At 37.3% G+C, this 21295-nt stretch overlaps 1 protein-coding gene and 1 long non-coding RNA gene across 2 annotated transcripts in view; one reads left to right on the forward strand and one right to left on the reverse strand.

Moving 5' to 3' along the window:
* Window positions 1-3500: 3500 nt before the first annotated feature.
* Window positions 3501-16237, reverse strand: LOC105947657. Its single transcript, XR_001171086.3, has 3 exons — window positions 15582-16237; window positions 3930-4012; window positions 3501-3710 (listed from the first exon to the last, which is right to left on the reverse strand). It is a non-coding gene; the product is annotated as an uncharacterized LOC105947657 (long non-coding RNA).
* Window positions 16238-16318: 81 nt separating this feature from the next.
* Window positions 16319-21295, forward strand: part of basp1 (brain abundant membrane attached signal protein 1) — a 53910-nt gene continuing 48933 nt past the window's right edge. Inside the window, 1 exon segment of the mRNA NM_001011128.1 lies at window positions 16319-16430. The gene's annotated coding sequence lies outside the window, so the exon portion shown is untranslated.

Below are 21295 nucleotides of genomic sequence, written 5' to 3' on the forward strand. Positions count from 1 at the left end.
CTTTCCCTGCCCATCATTGAGACATGCAATTTAGAGAGTGGCAGGGGTGCAGGCTGCAACAGGGCCCTGTCCACATGGGCTGGTAGTGTATCTGCATTGGAAAACATGTCACTAGCATTACTGCAGATATGCCTTTTAATGTCTCTGTCTTTTTTTCTATGATAAACTGGGCCTCTAATACCAAAATTGTGTTGCATTCCATTACTTACCAAGAAAAATATATGTGCTTGAAGTAATAACATAATACTGCTTAAAACAACAGGAACATTAGAGTGAATGTCTACTTTCATTTAAGTTTGTACATTTCTGTTGCCCTGCAACTAATTAGGGTGTGGCTTTTATGTTAAAGGTTGGCAGCAGTGGTTATTAATTAGTGAGAAAGCTGCACAACAGGAGGGGGGCTGATTGCAACTAATTGCAACAAAACAGGGAATTACCTTTCTTGTGTAACATAATTTTCTTTTCAGCTTTTAAATTAAGATGGATTTCATTACAAAATCTATTCTTTGTTTTCCCTTTAATTAGGACCACTAGGTTAAAGGCTACAAAGGAGAGTGTTAAATAAGGGGTTAATTAATTACATTTACAGAGTGTCTAGTGTAGTAAATGTGATTCTCATTTGTGTGTGTGAGTTTTTTTCCGCGCAAAATGCAACCACAAATATTCTGGTGGGTTTTTCTTAATAATGTATGTGTGTTTGAGAAAAAGAAAATGTGGCTATGGAAAAAAAGTAATTCTTACAATTTTTTTCAGCAACTGTGCTTTTTTACCCCAGAACACTGAAAGTTGATAAATCCTTCAAATCTCACCAAAAAAAAGTTTACTGCGCAAATATATGTTGTGTTTTAGTTCCCTAAGTCGTATATGACAAAGTCCAGAGCTTAAAAATGGTTAATTTATTTTTGTCCCTGCCCTTTGATGTATCAGGTGCATTCCACATGGTTGAAACACAGCAGAAACCTATTTAAGTGTGACCATGTAAATAATGTATAAACACACTCTTTAACTACCACTGCACTTCATGTTAAAGGAACAGTAACACCAAAAAATGAAAGAGCTTTAAAGTAATAAAAATATAATGCACTGTTGCCCTGCACTGGTAAAGCTGGTGTATTTGCTACAGTAACACTACTATAATTTATATAATAAGCTGCTGTGTAGCCACGGGGGCAGCCATTCAAGCTGGAAAAAAGGCACAGGTTACATAGCAGATAACAGATAAGCTCTGTAAAATACAATAGTGTTTTATCTGTTATCTGCTATGAATGGCTGCCTCCATGGCTACATAGCAGATTATTTATATAAATTATAGTAGACTTTCTGAAGTAAACACACAACTTTTACCAGTGCAGGGCAGCAGCACATTATATTTTAGTTACTTTTATACACTTTCATTTTTTGGTGTTACTGTTCCTTTAAATACGTGCCACTCTTATTTAAACACTATCTCATTCTATTTGAGTTTGTATGTAGAAGTTTATTTTTATTTCAAATGCATAAATAATTTATAGGTTACTAACACCAATGATGCCATGATTAATGTAATTTTCCTAACTACAAAAAAAAATATTTGGTGCTTTTGCTGCTTGATAAACTGAGATTTATATAATATAATCATTGTGATAAAATGTATTTCCCTTTCTGTGAAATCAAGCTTATGTTATGGCACATAATTAGGCCTCTAGCACCTGGGGTATATACTCTATTGGCTGAAAACTTCCTGGAATGTGCATTTTCTGTCCAAAATTTGCTGGTTGCTACTAGATAGATACCCCTTATTTGTCACATACACAGTTATACAATACAACATATAGTGAAATGCACCTGATCGTTCCAAAACAGTTGATATAAAAAGAAAAATAAAATTGACAAAAACAATTCAATTGAACACTACTGGCTAATAATGCATTGTATTTAATAGTTTATACTGATATGGTACAATATTATTATTTATTATTTAGCCAACCATAGCTGCCATAGTTTGTTATACATATACAGGTATAGGACCCATTATCCAGAATGCTCGGGACCAAGGGTATTCCGGATAAGGGGTCTTTCCGTAATTTGGATCTCTGTGCCTTAAGTCTACTAAAAAATCAATAAAACATGAATTAAACCCAATAGGATTGTTTTGCATCCAGTAAGGATTAATTATATCTTAGTTGGAATCAATTACAAGGTTCTGTTTTATTTCTACATAGAAAAAGGAAATCAGTTTTAAAATTCTCAATTATTTGATTAAAATGGAGTCTATGGGAGACGGGCATTCCGTAATTCGGAGCTTTCTGGATAACGGGTTTCCGGATAAGGGGTCCGATACCTGTATAGTCTCAAAATCCTTCTCAATTTAAGGGATTCTGTCATAGAAAAACATGTTTTTTTCAAAATGCATAAGTTGATAGTGCAGCAGAACTGTGCACTTAAATTCGTTTTTAAAAGAGCCAACATATTTTTTTTTAGAGTGATATCACCCCCCTCCCTTTCCCCTCCAGCAGTCCGATTAGCAGAACAACGGGGAGGTAACAAAATAGCTGCTTCCTGGCACCTGTATTAATAAAAAAGCACCCATGCCTCACCTAATGGTGGATATAATAACAGCACACAGTGTTAAAAATTCTGGCTCACCCAATTCATGACTTCTTCAGTTACGTTGAGTAGGAGAAACAATAGCTTGTTTGAATTGCTGCTTAAATGCAGTTCTGTTGTTTAGTGCTGCTTCTTTCTGAAAGTTAAAGGAACAGTAACACCAAAAAATGTATATTTATATATTAATAATGTATATTTGTATATTTCAAAGACATTAAACTATAATGTACTGCTTTTTTCCAGCTTGAATGCCTGCCCCCATGGCTACACAGCAGCTCATTTATATAAACTATAGTAGTGTTCCTGAAGCAAACACCCCAGTTTTACCAGTGCAGGGCAACAGTACATTATATTTCAATTACTTTAAAACACTTTCATTTTTTGGTGTTACTGTTCCTTTAAGCATAAGGCACAATGATCTGAGATGGCTGCCTACACACCAATATTACAGCTAAAAAAAGACATTTTTTGGTTCAAGAATAAAATTTGAAATGGTAAAGTGAATTATTTGCAAAGAGTGTAATTTAGAAATAAAAAGTACACCATAAAAATCATGACAGAATCTCTTTAAGGAGGCCCCAAACACACTACCACTTAGGGGCACACTCATGAAAACACGAGTTCAAATCCCGAATGGGATAAATTTGGATTGGTTATGATCATTTATTAAAATCGCAAATATCACGAATATGCTACGAAAAAAAAATGCATTAGTCACGATTATATCGTATTAGCCATCCGAAAGTCACAAAATTTTCATACGAACGATCGTAAAATGCAGGAAAACCTTTCCAACTTCCTGTGCATGATTTTGGAAGCCTCCCATAGGAATCAATGGCACTGTGCAGCTCCAACCTAGCCCAAGGAAAGTCATGATAACAAAGCTTGAATGAATCTGAAACTTTCGTACTCGGCGCGACAATACGATTTTGTCGCACAAATTTTGTCGCAAAGTACAAAAAAGTTGTGAAAGCGGTGAAAAAGTCATGCAAGGTACGAAAAAGGCGCAGAAAATATGATCGGAGCGTTCGTGGATTAGTAAATCTTCCCCTTAGTGTATAACTTGCAGTTTTGTTATTTCTACTGATATTTCTTCTCAAATTTCTTAGCAAAGTGAAAGCATCCTGCATGGAAATGATAGTTTAGCACAATTTAGTATCAGCACTTACAAAGTCAACTTCAAGGCCCCAGTCCAAATTTTCTTAATTTAATCATAACCTTCTGTGTGGTACTGTATCTAATACTTTAGTAAAATAGATGACATCCACTGCCACCCCAATGTGAAGATTTCTGCTCATTTCCTCATAGGAAGCAATTACATTTGTAAAACCATGCTGTCATACCTTTGTTTACTTTCATATGCTTTAGTCTCTTTCGAATTTCCTTCCAGGTATCAGAAGCTGTGAGTCATCTTTCAAGTAAGGAACTGAAACAAACAAAAGTATTACATATAGGTAAAGGACAAGGTATTGGAAATTTACAGACATGGGTGGTATTACCTCACTGGGTAAAACAGGGAAATAATTTACAAGCAATCCTTGAAATGTGTTAATATTTGGGCAGACAACTTTTCAACAGCAAAAATGTTTTAGCTGAAATGTATATGAGAATAAATTAAATTTAGAAAAATACCACAAACGTATTACCTCACTGACAAAAGCACCTTGTAATTTGCAGTGAACTAAACAAACCTGTTTGACTTAACTAAATCTTCTATGTGCAATTTACGTTAAAATTCGCAGGTTTTACCTGTCACAGCGATTTGGCATATTATACACTGTATGAATGTTGGGACTTAACTAATTATAACTGTACAGGTACATACCTCCCAACATTTGAAAAATGTAAAGAGGGACAAAAAAAAATGCTGTGAAATTTTATGATCACGCCTATTATTGTGACCACACCCCCTAAATAACACTCCCGTTTTACAAAATTTGGCAGGTTTTGTAAAGTTTTAACACATTTCTGGGGGGTTTTTGAGTCTTGTTTTATGTGTTATTACAGTTTTGCTAATAAGGGTGAAATTGCCCTTTAAGATGCAAGTCTCATTTCCCCCAAGAAACCTGTTTATCTTATTAGTTACAATTGTTTGTAAATGCAGGTGGTAAGTATTCTGGGCTCTCTGCCAAAAGCCTACTTATCTAATTAAGTTTGAGAAACGTATCTTTTTTTGGTGCTCAGTGCAAGAGATCAAAGGGAAATAAGGGACTTTTCAATAAGAATCCAGGACTGCTGGCTGAACTGTTAAAAATCAAGACTGCCCTGTGAGAATTGGAGCAGTTAGGAGGTATGTAGATATGGGACCTCCCTTATCAGGAAACCCATAATCCAGAAATAATTAGAAATTATTTCCTTTTTCTCTGTAATAATTGTAGTATATTGTACTAGATCCTAATTAATCTGCATAAATCCAAATTGGTGGCAAACAATCCAATTGGGTTATTTGATGATTTAGTTTTTTTAGCAGGCTATATTACAGAAAAGTTTTTTAAGTTTGTTTTATTTCTTACAAACACCCATCTTAGGGCTCTGGCACACGAGCATCTCCTTTGTTGCGGGCGACTAAACTCCCTGATATGACATCCCACCAGCAAAAATGTAAATCGCCGGTGGGATGGCATACGCGGTGGCCAGAGCCCTTAGTGGGCCAGACTGGAATTCAAAATAGGCCGTAGCATTTCAAAATCAGAAGGGTCCAAACAGCCCCATACCAGCCCAATAAATAGTGGCTGTTTATGGCATCATACAGCAGCCATTTGCCAAAATCCACAGATTGCCAGTTTGGGACTGGAAGTGGGTATGACTAGCCTCCCTTGGGGTCACCTCGCTTGGGGTGATCAAGGGCAGGGAAGGATTTGCCTTGGGTGCCTTTGCCAGTAGGCCTGGTGTTGTTTTACATGTAAGTCAGCATTAGATATAAGCAATTGCTCAGCCAATACAATACTAATAATTTATATACAGACAGACATTTCACCAAAATAGATGCTTAGTTACAATTGCATATTTTTAGGGGACAATAGGGGGAGGGCACTGCTTGCTACAGCTTACACTCATTTGTACATTGTTAAGCACAGCTTTTTATGCAAGTGCCCAAATTGCACTTGAATTTATTACATTAATGAAATAAATTCTTTATTTCATACCATTACAAACATACCCATTTCCCATTAGTTCAACCACTCACTGTAAAATAAAATAAGGCTACAGTGAGTCTCTCCATACCCAGCAAAAACTCTTTCTTTGCCCAGGCCCTGCATATGTAGACCATGCAGCTCATGCAGTGCTTCAAACACATTCAGCATGTGTACTAAATGTGTGAAGCTCTTACAGCACATAGTGGCCCTCAGTCCTATGCCAAGTTAGTAGGGTGCCCAAGGAAAGCCAATAGTACCCTGCCCCCTTACTAGTCACCCTCCCCCCGTGCTTTCTCAGTGCACACATGGGGGGTGGTGGAGTTGTAATCAAAAAATGCTGGTGGTATCTCACACAAGGTCTAAAGTCTGGTTGGCTAACTGAAGTTGCACCTTCTTCTGCCTTCTGCCTAGTTATATATGTAAGTGTATGAACATGGGGCCATTTAAGTTACCGATTACAATTAATCAGATCTTTTATTACATTTTGGGGGGAATGTAATAAAATGTAATAACACAGAAGAAAATTATTCGCAATGTAAAAAATGTATGTCTCTGTGCGAACAAATTTGCCTTTGCGCAAATTTAATATGGGCTTTGTGAATGCGAAAACTGTTTAGTGATCACCTCCGACAGTGGAAGAAAGTTTTCAAATTTTATTGATTGCGACAGTGCGCAGTGTATGTAATAAACCTTCTTAATGAAAAAGTTATTACATTTGCTCCCTTGTCGCAGGCGACTAGTCTCCCCGTCTGCCACAGCCCTAAAAGTTTGCATGCACAAATAAAATTTGCTATGCAATAACAGTCTAATGAACAATTTTACATTGCGAAATGCAAATTTTTATTCTTATCCCTACTTATCTTGTAGTAGAATATAGACTGATTAAAACTATTTGCTGATTAGTTGCTATAGATAACTGCAGGGGTACAATTTAGCACCTACATTAGTGAATGATTTTTTTAAATTATTCCTTTTTCCGCTGTAACAGTAAAACAGTACCTTGCACTTTATGGTAACTAAGCTCCATATTGGTGGAAAACCAGCCCTATTGGTTTTATTTAATGTTTAAACTTTTCTAAGGAGGCTTAAGATATGGTCATTCAAATTACTGAAAATTCTCTTATATAGAAAATCACAGGTCCCAAGTATTCTGGATAATACAACATGTATACCTTATATAATATATTGCCCAGTTGCGTGGGCCAACTAAAATCTAGGGTGTGCTCAATGAACATGGGTTTGAACCATTGCCTATAACTTTGGGCACCTGCTGCTACATGGGCTCACAAAAAGCTCACAAGAACAAACAAGAGTTCCAGATGCATTAGAAGGTAATGGCTTGGACAGGCACACACAGTACAGGAAATCAAGAAAGTCAGGGATGGACTGGGGGGGTGCCGGCTCTGGCCAGCCCTTGGAGGGGATCGATTCTGGGCTACCGGGGCCCACCGTTTTTTTGGCCCAGTCTGATCCAAAAGAAAATAGTTATAAAACAGACAGGAGTCAGGATAGGAGAGAGCAGTTTACTCCAAGACCTTCCAAGGGCCATAAATATAAGCCAAATAATAAGGCAAACGTCAAATGTGAAGGTAAACATAGTGGTATGGACCAAAAGCCAGGACAAAGATAAAAAAAACAGTACTAAAGGGACCATGACAAGAAGCAGTAACACTGCAGGAACAGAATCAGGACGCTAAACCCAAACACCCCAAGAAAACCACAGAATAAGGCCAATACGAAGATCAGTGAAGAGTACAGGACTGGAGATATTAAGAAATATCAGGCAATGAGCTATACCTGCTGCATTGTAACCAAGAGTAATAATCAGGGTTATTTTCGCGGGACAGTCCCTCTTTTGACAGCTCAACCCGCAGTCCCGGATACTAACTGAAAAGTCCCTCATTTCCCTTTGATCTCCTGCACTGAAGCTAAAAAAGATTAATGAAACAAATTTAATTAAAAAGTAGCTTTTGGCAGAGAGCCCAGAAATCTTAACGGGCATTAGGCTGATGCCACACGCGGTGTAGGGCTGATTTTTTTGGCAAGCGGAAAAACGCTTGCCGAAAAATCAGCCCTACGCCTGCTACTTGTGCCTGCACCCGAATGAATGGGATACGCTTGGGTGCAGGCACATGTAGCCGATATACGCATGAAAACGCGAGAAAATGCAAAGTCTCGCGTTTTCTTGCGTATATCGGCTACATGTGCCTGCACCCGAGCGTATCCCATTCATTCGGGTGCAGGCACAAGTAGGAGGCGTAGGGCTGAATTTTCGGCAAGTGATTATCCGCTTGCCGAAAATTTCAGCCCTACGCCTCGTGTGGCATTAGCCTTACCTGCACTTAGATACATTGTTTCTCGCTTTTAATTAAATAAGTTAGCTTTTGGCAGAGAGCTCAGAAAAGTAAAAATCCCCCCCTGCACTGAGATACAATTGTAACTAATAAGCTAAACAGGTCTCTTGGGGGAACTGAGACTTGCAGCTTAAAGGGCAATTTCACCTTTTTCAGCAAAACTGTAATAACACATAAAACAGGACCCCGAAGCCCCCAGAAATGTGTTCAAACTTTAAATAACCTGCCAAATTTAGTCAGATGGGAGTGGTATTTAGGGGGTGTGGTTGCAAAAATGGGTGGGGTCAAAAAATTTGCTGCATTGTGCGCGGCATTTATTTCTGTCCCTCTTTACATTTTCAAAATGTTGGGAGGTATGATGTAGGGGCAAATCACCCTAGTTATGCCTAAAAAGCTCTTTTGCTTCCAGCTTCCATCGGGCAGAAGGAATTTACAGTTAACCACCAGCATGAATGACATCACAAGAGGGAATGCCATGGACAGACAATTCAGCACTTTTGGTCTAATTCTTTTTCACAAGAAGCAAGGTCAATGTTTGCAGAGGGAAACATTATTTTTTTTATTTAGGCTGGTATGGTCAATCTAAGTCAAAATGTTAACATCATTCACTGCTTAAAATACTGTAAACTGTTAAAGAACACTCAAAATGTCTTACCTTACTGGAACATGTACATAAGAATCACGTCTTACCTAACTGGAACATGTATATGAGTCACACTAATTCTAAGAAAGTTTAAAAAAAAAACCAAAAAAACAAAACACTTAATAATCTAGAAAATAATCACCTCTTTCCACCAAGATTGCAAAAGAGCAAAAGATAAAATGAATACTGTGCAAACATAAAAATAGATTGATTCCGCTTTTGAATAGAATTTCTTCTTTTTGGTATTTTGGATTAAATGTTCCCTTTTTAACTTCCCTTTTTTTCTAACATTTTGCTGCATTAGTTGTTTTTTATTGTCTGAACCCATTCTTGTTAAAATGAAGTTGTCTCTAATGGTTAGATAGGAATTTTCTGTGTATCCAGTAAATGCAAAAGTACAATGGTTATGCACAACTGCTATGGTAGTGAAGCCATAATGATCTATAAAAATGACCCCAACTACAAGTAGTCATAATCAAATCCAGTTATTATAATGACAGTTAGATTTTGTCAAATTCATAGCATATCTAACTTGCTCAACCTCCATAAGATTTGTTGACTTTGAGAAAGCAGGAATATGCAGACTGCTCTCTGAAGACACATCGTGAGGCCCCCCTCCCCTTAAATTTGCTCCAGTTTCCATAGCAACTAAAAAATCATTATTCCAATCACACTAGCCTCAGTGCTCACCGTTGCTCTTGATCAGAGAATAGAAGCTCTGCTTGCTCACAGAAGATGTATATTTCTTGCAAAGCAACAGTTGACTATGGGTAAGGGATCATCCTGTAACTATTTACTACTGAAGTATAGATTGGGCTTGGAAGCAATGGGGATGTGGAAACACATACAAACATTAAAAATGCACAATTATAGGATTTCTTGCTGTGTAATGTCACTAGTTTAACTAGTGTGTGTAAAGGATATCCAGAGAGATGTCTTTGTTTGACTTACAGAGAATAATTTCTTTCATAATAATAAAGGCCATCTATACAAAAAAAAAAAGATATTTTACTATATCACCTACCAAAGGCTCTTATCAAATATTAATAAATATATTTCCATTCTACATGTTTTTTCTGCTGGCTGATGACTGATAACGTTTCCTCTAATTCATCTCGGCTATGTGCGCCATAAAATTCTGTGCACATTTGAAACTTGTGTGTGCATTTTCAAAAACTGTGTGCTCAGGTCAGATTAAATACAATATTTGGTGTGTAACCCCTATTTGGCTGTGAAAACAGGCAACACCAGTTAGATTGGCTTTAGAGCATGGGGTACACAGGACTCTACACACCAGATGGGCTTTCGCTATGTGGAAATATCCTTAGGGTGTAGTGCAACTACAACTCACTTGGGCTGTGTGCAAAGTAATATAAAGAATGAATGCCAGAAGGTTCTTTGCAGTGAAACAGAATTTAACCTATGTAGTCCACAGGGTGATAGCAAATACTCACACAAGTGAGTCCACCGGTTTATCCCACCTCTAGAGTCTGGGCAGGGTAAAGAAAACCAAACAGCACGACACCACTATGGAGAGTAGACTGGACAGTATCTCAGGTCCTCAGGATGTATACCTTAGCTGTTAAGGATCCCAAACAGCCGACTATGGATCAGAGATAGGAACTACCCTGAATCCTGCGTCTTAACTTTGGTCCTACACTAAAGCAACAATGCCTGTAAGGAAGAGTACTTCCAGCTAATCCCTCCTGGTTGGAGCCAGAAACTGTTCTTTCTATGTGATCTCACTGTCCCACTTTCCTAGACTTCACTAAAGTCAGATGGTTCTCTAGGGTATGATGGCATAGTGGGCCCTGTTGATCCCAGGCTCAGTGAAACTTCCACCTGAGTCAACAGATGCAGCCAGAGAGGAGGATTCACCCCTATAAACACTATATTAGAGTGCCAAGGGAGTGGTTTACCTATTAACCAATAAGGCACAAATCAAATGGAAAACTGGGTCTTTGCCCAGTAAATTGTCGTGACTTTTCCATAGCCATTACAAATTTCGTGAATTGTCGCGACTTTTTCATAGCCATTATGACTTTCGTGAATTGTTGCGACTTTTTCATAGCATTATGACTTTCGTGAATGGTCGCGACTTTTTCATAGCCATTATAACTTTCGTGAATTGTCGCGACTTTTTCACAGCCATTACCACTTTGGCGAATTGTCGCGACAATAGTGCAGGTTCTACCTGCAACAGAAATTCATTGGCTGATATAACTCAGCATATATGTTTCCCTTGGTTTATGTATAAGTACAGTGCAAGTCTGAACTGTAGTACTTTTAGGATTGTTCACGTTTTTATTAACTTTTAGTATGACATAGACATTGATATTCTGAGACAATTTACAACTATTTTTTATTTGTTATTCCTTGTGGTTTTTAATGTATTTAGCTTTTTGTTCAGCAGCTCTCCAGTTTGGAATTTCAGCAGCTATCTGGTTGCTAAGGTCTTATTTACCTTAGCAACCAGGCATTGGTTTAAATGAGAGACTGGAATATAAACAACAGAGAGGCTGAATAAAAGTAACAGTAATAATATATTGTAGCCTCACAGAGCAATAGTTTTTTGGCTGCCATTTGAAAGCTGAAAAGAGGAAGAAGAGGAAGGCAGAAAACTAAAAATAAATAACGAAAGCCAGTTACGAAAGTTGCTAGGAACAAGACATACTATAACATACTAAAAGGTGAACCACCCCTTTAAAATAGCAACATTTATTTTGGGATGGGCCAACGGCAAATATTTGGAGAAAAATGTATGTCGTAAAAAATATGTAATATAAAATGCTTACATACTGTATATAAAAAAGAGTTCTGCTTAAAATGTCTACTTCATATTTGTATTTTTAGAGGCTTGCAATATTCAGGGGTACAGTTTTGCTTTAATATCTTTGATATCTATTTGTGCAGTAATATGGCACACTACAGAATGATATATTTACATCAAAAATATTTTTTCTGTGAACAACAAATCAGTAACTAAGCTAAGTAACTAAATAGCCATTTATAACCATGAAAGAGATTAGCCAATATGTGTAAATACGGTGTTAGAATAATCACAATGCTTTCATTATCTGCTTTTCTGAGAGATTCTGTGAAAACACAACTCTTACAAGTATTCATCACACCTTAACTATTTGGAAAACAGGTGTACATAGGAATATCTGAGAACTAAACCAGCCTCAGTCTGGCCTTTGCTGAAAGGTTACGTTGCTTAAGAAGGGTATAGGGTCAAGGTGCTCTTGGTTAGTTTGTTTTATCTCAATTTGGCTTTATTGATTGAATACCTACATGCAAATAGCAGGAGAAATGTGTACACCTTACAAGGAATAGGTTAAAAAGAAATTGACTTATAAATGACCTAACTGGTTTAGCCAACAAGAAGTAGATACTAGTAGTTACTACTTAAGTTTTTTGCTCTTCTAAAATGTTTTGGTACAATAATATTGGATCTAGTGGCCATCTGATGCAGTGCTGTGGCACAACACATAAAATGTCTTTTCTGATCTTCTGCAAATGCTATCAGTATTATATACAACCTCTATAAATGTTTTGTGCTTCTGTACCGGCCCAAGGCAACCACAGCCCTTTAGCAGGGAAGATCTTTGCCTCGAAAGATGCCCCAATAGCTCCCCATCTTCTTTTCTCCTGATTCACTGCACATTCTTTGTGCTGCTATTAATTAATGAGCTTTGGGACCGACTCAAAATATGTGATATATATACAATACGAATATCATGATATAAAGTTGATTAGAAATTATTCAAATTCTTTTTACACAGCAGCTCATAAAGCAGTGGAATTTGCATCATAAACTAATAGTTTAGCCCTGTAGCATCAGCTTATATGACAGGCCAGCCTCATTTTATGCTTGATAATTTGCAACAACCCCTATGCTTAGCTTCTAAACAGCTCAACAGCTGCCCAGAGCACACTGAGCATGTTCAGTGTCATTGAAACTCCTAATAATATCCAAGATGGGGAGCTCTTGTGGAAACTGTAAAGACCTGGATTATTACTACTATAGAGATGCTGAAACTTTATGATGGCGCAGTAAGTTAAGTATATAAAATATGGCATTTCTACACATATTATTTTTCAAGGTTTAGTTCTCCTTTAAAAGCAGACATTTTTTATGCACCAAACAAGAATCATACTAAGAAAATTAAATAATAAAAAAAATAAAAATACAGACACTGGATACACAATGGATACACAGGGATAAATTAAATTGTTCAGGCAGATTGTTGTTTTAACAGGTAGAAAGTGCAATTCAATTAGAATTAACTTTTGGGGTCAGATTTATTATTAGTTGAAAGATCTGGTTCAGCCATATTGAAGTAAGAAAAAGGTTATAGTGATCGTTATCTTGCATCGGGTGTTTTTTTAAAAAAGGTTCATAATTGTTTTTTTAAATCCATGATAGAATTTAAATAAATAAATAGACAGTTTGTCCCCTAGAACCTGTCAAACTTTTTATTCTTTGAAAAAAACACACATCATACATTTAGAAAAATAAACATTTAAAGTTTTGGGGAAAAAAAGCAATGAATTCAAGAAAATACAAGATCACTATAGCGTTTTCTTACATTAATATGCACCTAACCCAATCTTCAGCAAATAATAAATCTGCCTCTGCTTGATAAAGGAGGAAGAAGGCCATCTTCTATTATTCACCTGTTCACTGTATAGGCATTTGCAATCTTAAACTGTGTGAACTGTGGTATTAATCTTGTAAGTAACCAAAAGTAGCTTTAAATTGGAAAAAGTGCAGTGCTTATGACAAGTGACAAGTACAGAGCTTGTACAGAGCTTGTACTTGCCAGCACTCATTCCAAAGTGCAAGCTAGGGGGCATTTAGCAGAGGGGATGCCTTTGTACTGTCCAGTTACCACCCTCTTTTTTCAATGTAGTGCAGCACTGTGAGTTTGCACTTCATTCTAGGAGCAAAAAGAGCTGAACCTCCGGTACAGGCAAGGTGCAAATTAATGTGCTTGGGAAGCAGTAAGCATATTGACTGCCACAACTTCTCAGTGCCATATGCCTTGTGGAAAAATAACAATGCATTCTGTACTCTGTTATGTCCTCCACAGAATGTTAAAAATGTTCTTTAAGCTAACCAAAAATGGTTATTTTACTGACATTGTAAGACAACATATTTACAGCTAATATTATGTTTGTATAGTTTCAGTACAATGGCAGTTTTTCCAAGATTATCATAACAAATTTGAATTTTACAATCCTTTACAGTGTAGCCTTTCCACTGTTTGCTGTGTTCTAAAAAGTTAATATTTTACAAAAGAGATCTAATCATTGACCTGGATTGTGTACTGAAGATATCTTAGCAGAAAATCATAAAACAAAGTTTTTGGGATTCCCCAGGGCCTTAGTTAATAATGTTGAATACGTTTCTAATGGGGAATCACAACCTACTGCAGCTATTGAGCTCTTATTGAAGTATATGTTGTCCCTTACAGAAATTACAGCAATTGCCACAGTTGTAGAAAGAGGATCTAAATATTTACAAGTGTGAAACCTAATGGAAAAATTTTTATTAGCTTCAGGAAATAGGCTACATAGTAAATCATCTGACAATCATAGAGCTTAGTGCCCAGGTTGTTATCTACTCTTGTTGTTTCTGCACTGGCAGCACTGGAGCTGAATTTACCAACTGAAACAGGGCAGTCACTACTCAGGCTGCCTGCCATAACTTAAATGGAGGCTGCCTGTCACCTGTGGTGACAACAAAGTTTAGCCTGGTGTGGTTACCATCAAAATCTATGGCAAGTAGACCAAGCGGTGACAGGCTGTAATTTAAACAAAAAATCCACTTGTTAATGTAGGTTGCTATTAACTTGAATTGCAGGTAACCCGAGCAACTATAGTCCACCAGAATGTCTTACCATGTGAAGGAATCTCTAAAAGAATGCATCATCCAAAGAAAATATATGGAAGTTACTGCTTGTTTGTATAAATGCAAATATGAACATGGGGCATATTCTGTTATGGAATCATGTTTTTTAACCCCATAAATTAATGACTTTTTGCATCTGCATTTCAAAATAATGATGCGCCTTTGCACCAGGGTACAGTACTGACTGCAATACTTTTTACATTTTAGGGAACCTAAATCCGAGTAATAGTGAAAAAAAAGTTAAGTATCATTTTAAAACATTCTTAAACTGTTACTGCTTTCTGTAATGCTCATGTCTAAATAAGCATTTTCTGTTGTAACAATACTGGAGCCAGTTGTCCCTTTTCTTTTCATATATTACATTATCAGGTTTAGCAGTTATTACCATAGAAAGCATAACCCATTCGTCATGTAGTTATGCAATCAGTATAACACAGTGATGGAGCACTGCCAGACTCAGTACACTCGCAACACAGTGATGGAGCACTGTTAGACTTAGTACACTTACACAGTGATGGAGCACTGTGTCAGACACAGTACCCTCACAAAACAGTGATGAAGCACTGACAGACTCAGCACACTTACAACTCATTGATGGAACACTTTGTCAGTACTTTACAATCAAAACATCAGCCTGGGGTCTTTAGCAAATTAACCGCACATTTCTTTAACAGGAAAGACGCATTGTTTATTATATTATACATATTTGGGTCTTCTGCTCTGCTATTCAACCTGTTCTGCAGAGGGAGCCAAAGATCTTAAAAAATAAAGTTTAGCCAATGCAAGATTCTGCTTAGAAACAACCAAGACATAATTATATTTGTATATTTATAATTGCTAATTCTAATTTAGTTATCTATTGACACACATAGATATGTTCTATAATATAATTAAAACAGCATTCTTAAATACATGTACACAATAAGCCTAGATGGCAAACCAACTTGTTGTTTTGGGTGAAACTTGCATTAGGAGAATGCACTTCATGCTCTTTCAGGGATAGATGGCTGGCAGCTATTCCACCTCAAAGATTGTAAATATTCCAGTAACAATTCCTATTTTGATTGAGGGTCTGAACTTTCTACAGTTATAGGCAGCTTCTGCACTTTTGTTATTCCCAGGAAAAACCACAATAGGCTCAAATAATGCACAGATCCACCATCCTGTCTTTATAGCATCAACCTGAAATCTTCTGCATGTTGAAACAACTGGGTTGCAGCCACAAATGGTCAGGCTATTCTTGCCTGCAAGTTCCAGGGCAGCTCCCGCATAGAAGAACAACTAATGTATTATCTCCAGGTTACCAGTTAGCTGGAAGGAGACAGAGCCAATCCGTTGTTGTTAACTGTCCAACAAAATAATGATATTCACTTTATTATCTTCTTTTGAAACTACTGTGCTTGTATCCACTGCAGGTGCCCCTTGTCAGCCCCAGTGGCTGCCTTCTTTTTAACCACAGATCAGGGAGCCCTCCTATATTTGAATGTAGGTGAGAACAGTACACACACAATTTCATCTTAAAGAAAAGTCATGAGTGCCGTATGGACTGGAGAGAGAAAAAGGGAGGGTGATGAGAAAGGGAAACGGAGAAACGGGGGTGGAGAGTGGAAAGGAGCAGGAGGGGAGGAGGGAGCGAATTGCAGAGACAGCAGCAGCAGCATAGCTCCAGCAGCCTTTAATCACTAGAGCCCCAGCCACCGAGCAAGGGAGCCACAGCCACCCAGACTAAGCAGGAAACCTTGTGACACCAGGGCACACAGACACACACGGACAGACTCACACAACTCAGCAAGGTAAGGATCAGCACACTCGGTCCGGCACAGGCTCTAGAGCGCAGTATTTCATATACACATGCAGCCCTTTTTAAAGCATTGATGGACTATGAACAGATGGAATACAGCTAGATGAATGAGGGAACGATATTTTATAGATGTATAAAAAATAGGTTTGAACAAAGGGAACCAATTTGAAAATTTCCCCTCAAACCACCAAAGTAGTGTAAAATCATTTCCTTGTACAGAAAAGAGGGACTGTAGACTTCGTGCTCAGCTATCAGTCAGGCGATGTATTTTGCCTATAAATCTTAGCGACCATTAAGAGTAAATGCATAGAAACTGGCATACACAGCGCAGCCCAGGAATGCATGCTTCAAACATTGCTGGCTGAGAATTATATATTGCACCCAGGAATGTGGCTGGGAAAAACAGTAGCTGAAAATAACCTCTTTCTAACCCTCAATTATCTGTAAAAAAAAAAAGAAATCTGCAGATAATAATCCGTAATTTTATCTTTTGGGGGATGCATGACCTACATACTATTTCTTTTCAATGTGTGTTTTTGTGCCTGGATTATTAGGATTCACTAATATCCTTTGGGCGTATCTTGCAAGCTCTGCTCCGAGGGATGGCTTAACAGTGCATGACCCTTCATTGGGCACAGTGCGAGCGGCAGTAGCTTCTGTGCAGGGCAACCTGTACCTATTGGTACCTACCTATTGTGTCTACCTACATCCCGATCTGTCACTAGTACAACGAAAATGTCATTGGCTTTCCAAACACTGTTGCTCCCAGCAGATGGCTGTGTGTTTCATGCAGTTCCTACACAAAACATAGGCAGCAGCTGTACAATGTGCCCAGGGTAGAACTGCAGCGGCCACTGAACCCCATTGTCTGATTGTGCCTCTTTTTTTTCCAATCGTGGGCACGTGAAGAAGCAGCGATTCTGTTGTCACTACTAAAATTAAGTCTGCATGCATGAAAACTGTGTGATGGGGCTGCCATTGGGCTATTTAGACAAAATTACTGAGGTGGGGGAGCCGCAAGGGTTTAGGGATATATTGATACGACCCCCAATTCTAGCTAGATAATGTACACTGCAGCAGAATGATTGAGACTGTAACTGTAATTACCTATTCCTTTGTCTTTGGCTCACGCATGCCCATAAGAGTGGGGCGTGGAGACTTTTCTTCCTATAGCCCCCAATCCTCTGCCTGGTGATCGCATCATCCCATAAATGAACATGGCAAGGATGCATTCCGGATTGGATGCTGATGCTCAAACACCATCCCAATGAATAGGATTAAAAAACACTATGCAAAGCAGCTGTATATCTGTATGGGAACTAGACATGTGCTGGCTACTCTTTTTCATGTATCACATAATTGATTCTGATTTTATTGGACTGAGCATTTTATAACTGTGGTATAAAAACCATGGCAACCCCCCATAGCAACATGAGCTAGGAGACAGCTACAGAAGCCGCGCCTATAGAAATGCCTTTATATGCCAAGGAGGCATTTGACATTTTTTTTATAATCATATATTTTTACAATAGACTGTGGACCTTACAATTCCATACTATTAGATAAATGTATGTATACATCTTTTTGTATATTAAGGATGGAAGTGAAGCTTGTGCAGAATACTATTAATTTTCATGTATCCCTGTTGCCTTTGTCCCACATATAAAATGCCACTTATCACATCATGTATTTTTGAAAATAAAGACAGGACAATAATATGAATGATAATTATTTCCGTTTCAAACGTAAATATCTACATGCAATACACTTACAAAATGTTAATGATCAAAAGTGGTTACAGTAATACCAAGTGACTGCAGTGGCTTTAGTTGGAACCTGTCAGCACTGTTTTGATTCTCATATCTGAGTATTTGGTTAGGAAAGCACTGCCCCTGACTAAATACTGTTGGGGTATGAAATGTGTAAGGTGGTGTCTTTTGGGGTTCACATGTTTATAATACGGATTTTCAAATAAAATGGGATTCTTCTTTTTGAATTTTTTCTTTTTGATGTTTTGTTAAGTTTGGGATACATTTGGTAAATTACTTGACTTGCCCTTTAATCTGGGGGCTGTGTCCCAATTACTTTGGCCCTGTTTGACTCGTCATTTGGGATCCTCTTTTTGATAAAAAATGGAAATAGGAAAGCAGTTTTTTAACCTTTGGGGAGATTAATAGGTGCCTACTTGTAACTTACCAGAAATAGCTGTCATTATGTTATCTAGGACCCCAGAAAAAGCAATAAAACAGGTTTGCTAACCATTTGGTAGTAGCTGCCTAAGTGACATTAAAACTATTTTTGAACCCCAATGGGGCATGTTTACTAACACTGGGCACATTCACACATGTCACTAATCCATAGCAACCAATCAGGGATTATCTTGCTTTATTTAGTCAGCTTCAGGGAGAATATTAAAAGTTAAAATTTGATTAGTTGTTACAAGTTATGGCGCTAGTGCAAATTTACCAAATATTAGTAAGTGAGATTTTTAAAATAAAAACACAACTATTTTCCTTATTTATATAGAATTTACACAGTAACTGTCACACAACAGTGGTAAGCAAACACTAAAAGTCAACACATTATTAATAGTGGAAGAAATATGCTATTAAATGGTGGGAAAATATGCTGTTAAAAATGACATTGTGAATGGGAAAAAATTATGTTTTTACAAATACAGTAAAATAAATACAATAATACAGATACTTACAGGGTGTGGTTATAGGCTTGCTAACATTTGTTTCCTGCAACTCCTTTTCATCTTCATTTTCATCATAATTTATGTAGTGTCAGCAAGTCACACAGTACTTTATATTTATTTATAACAAACAGTTGTCTTACAATAGGTTACAGAATAAAAATGTGATCAGTGGGCCTTGTTCATAAGAACTTACAATCTAAAGGGTTAGGAATCTCCTTTTCTCTGTCTTTTATTTTGCTCACTATATTCAGATAATGTTTTAGGGCCCTAAAAGATAGGCTTAGGCTCCACCCATTACACTGTTAGTAAAAGGAGCTAAAAAGGTGAATGTCAGAAACCCCCTTCCCTCATGGCAAAAATACAGAATCAGGTGTCCATGGGGGAAAAGGGTGTTTCTGTCATTCAGCACTAATGAAGGGGTGGAGACTACCTGCAAAACATTAACAGTAGATGGAGAGATGTCTGTCTTGCAGCTTTAGCAGTTACAGACCCCCTGCAATTTATTATGTCTCAGTGGACCTGCTGTAAAGTAGTACAATAGTTTCTACTCAGTCCTTATATTAAGTTTCAAAGTATTTTGTACTTAACCCTACCCTAACTATTACAGTAGTATTTTGCTGAACTATTGAAGTCCCTTAAAATTCTCCAGAGTGTATTAAATGGAGCATCTCTAGTAGTTGGTTTGTTATTAGGAGTTGGAAATAGAAGTGTAAATATGTACAAAATGCAGTAATATACCTACAGATTTTGTGCTCAGAATTGTGGGAAATCAATGACACCAATGCTCCATCTTTGTGAAACGTTGACATTCCTCTAAATTGGTAGAGAAATGGATTTTTGCTTAAGGGAAACTGTAACTAGGACCCCATCAATCCCTCCTAAATAACTGGAATGTGAAAGATTGCCCAATGCCCATCCATCAATATGTATTTATGCATAAAATACTGTATTTATGTTTAAAGCTGTGTTTTTTCAACTGCAGTCACAGGTCTTGTAAATTGAAAAAAGTGGTAATCTATTGAACCAACGTTTCGGTCTCAGTAGAGACCTTTTTCAAAGTTATCATATATATATATATATATATATATATATATATATACACACACTGTATATGCCCCTGGTACAATCTCTATAGAGTGTCTTAAATGCAGAAATAATTTTTATAATTAAATAGATTTTTAAGAGAAAATACAAATCCACAAAAAAACAACCTGGGTAAATCAATATTTTGTTGAGTGCATAGAGAAAAGGGCCTATGACTTAGCTGTATCCTACTGTCTATAATAACTGGCCAGTCTTTCCATTGCATCAGGAAAATAACCAGAAAGTTGGATCACACATCATTAAAAGCTGTGCCCAGCAAAGAATAGAATGAGTCAGTGCAACGGCTGCCATAATATTCTATTTGCTTCATCAGTTTTAACTAGGTCATTGATTGTTCAGTTTCAATCGGATAGGTGGTTCTGTCAGAGACACAATGAGGATAGGGTAATTTGCAATAGTGGCACAAGCTCCAGTGAACTGCTATGAAATGGAATTCTTGCTAGAAGTAACATGACAAATTAAACCATTTTCATTCAGTTAAAAAATGTGCCTGGAGCTAATCCACTGTAAAAAAATGTATTAGGAAACAGGCTCCCTAGGTAGCACAGGGCGATGCCAATTTGTGGGCTGTGCTCACAAAGGGAAATTATGTCACATAAAACAATCTCCACAAATATAGTTGTAGAAAGGGAATGACAACATCAATTGAGCAGATCCTGGTTGGTTTGCAGTATGGACCCATGTAGGCTGAAACAAACCCAAAACTGTATCAAATTGCATCTTTGCATATTTACACGCTGTTTGCAAGTGTTGAATTTTGTTTTATACTAATCAAAATAAGTCAAATAATATCTAACTAAATACAAATTAGGATAGAAAGATACATCTAAAATAATAAAAAAATAGTCTCTGCTATACCATGCAGCTAATGTAGCCAGCCAGGATAACCAGTGATCATGAAAAAAATCAACCTACCTACCGCACTGGGGGTTTGTTGATTTTGTTTAGAGCTGGTATTCAATGAGAAGCATGCAGAAGCTCAAGGAAGGAGTGTATTTTATATTATTGTCCCACTCTGTTATAATATATGTATAAGGCCTCATGTAGTTTTA

The sequence above is a fragment of the Xenopus tropicalis genome, chromosome 6, assembly GCF_000004195.4.
Source record: "Xenopus tropicalis strain Nigerian chromosome 6, UCB_Xtro_10.0, whole genome shotgun sequence".
NCBI classification, from domain to species: Eukaryota; Metazoa; Chordata; class Amphibia; order Anura; family Pipidae; genus Xenopus; species Xenopus tropicalis.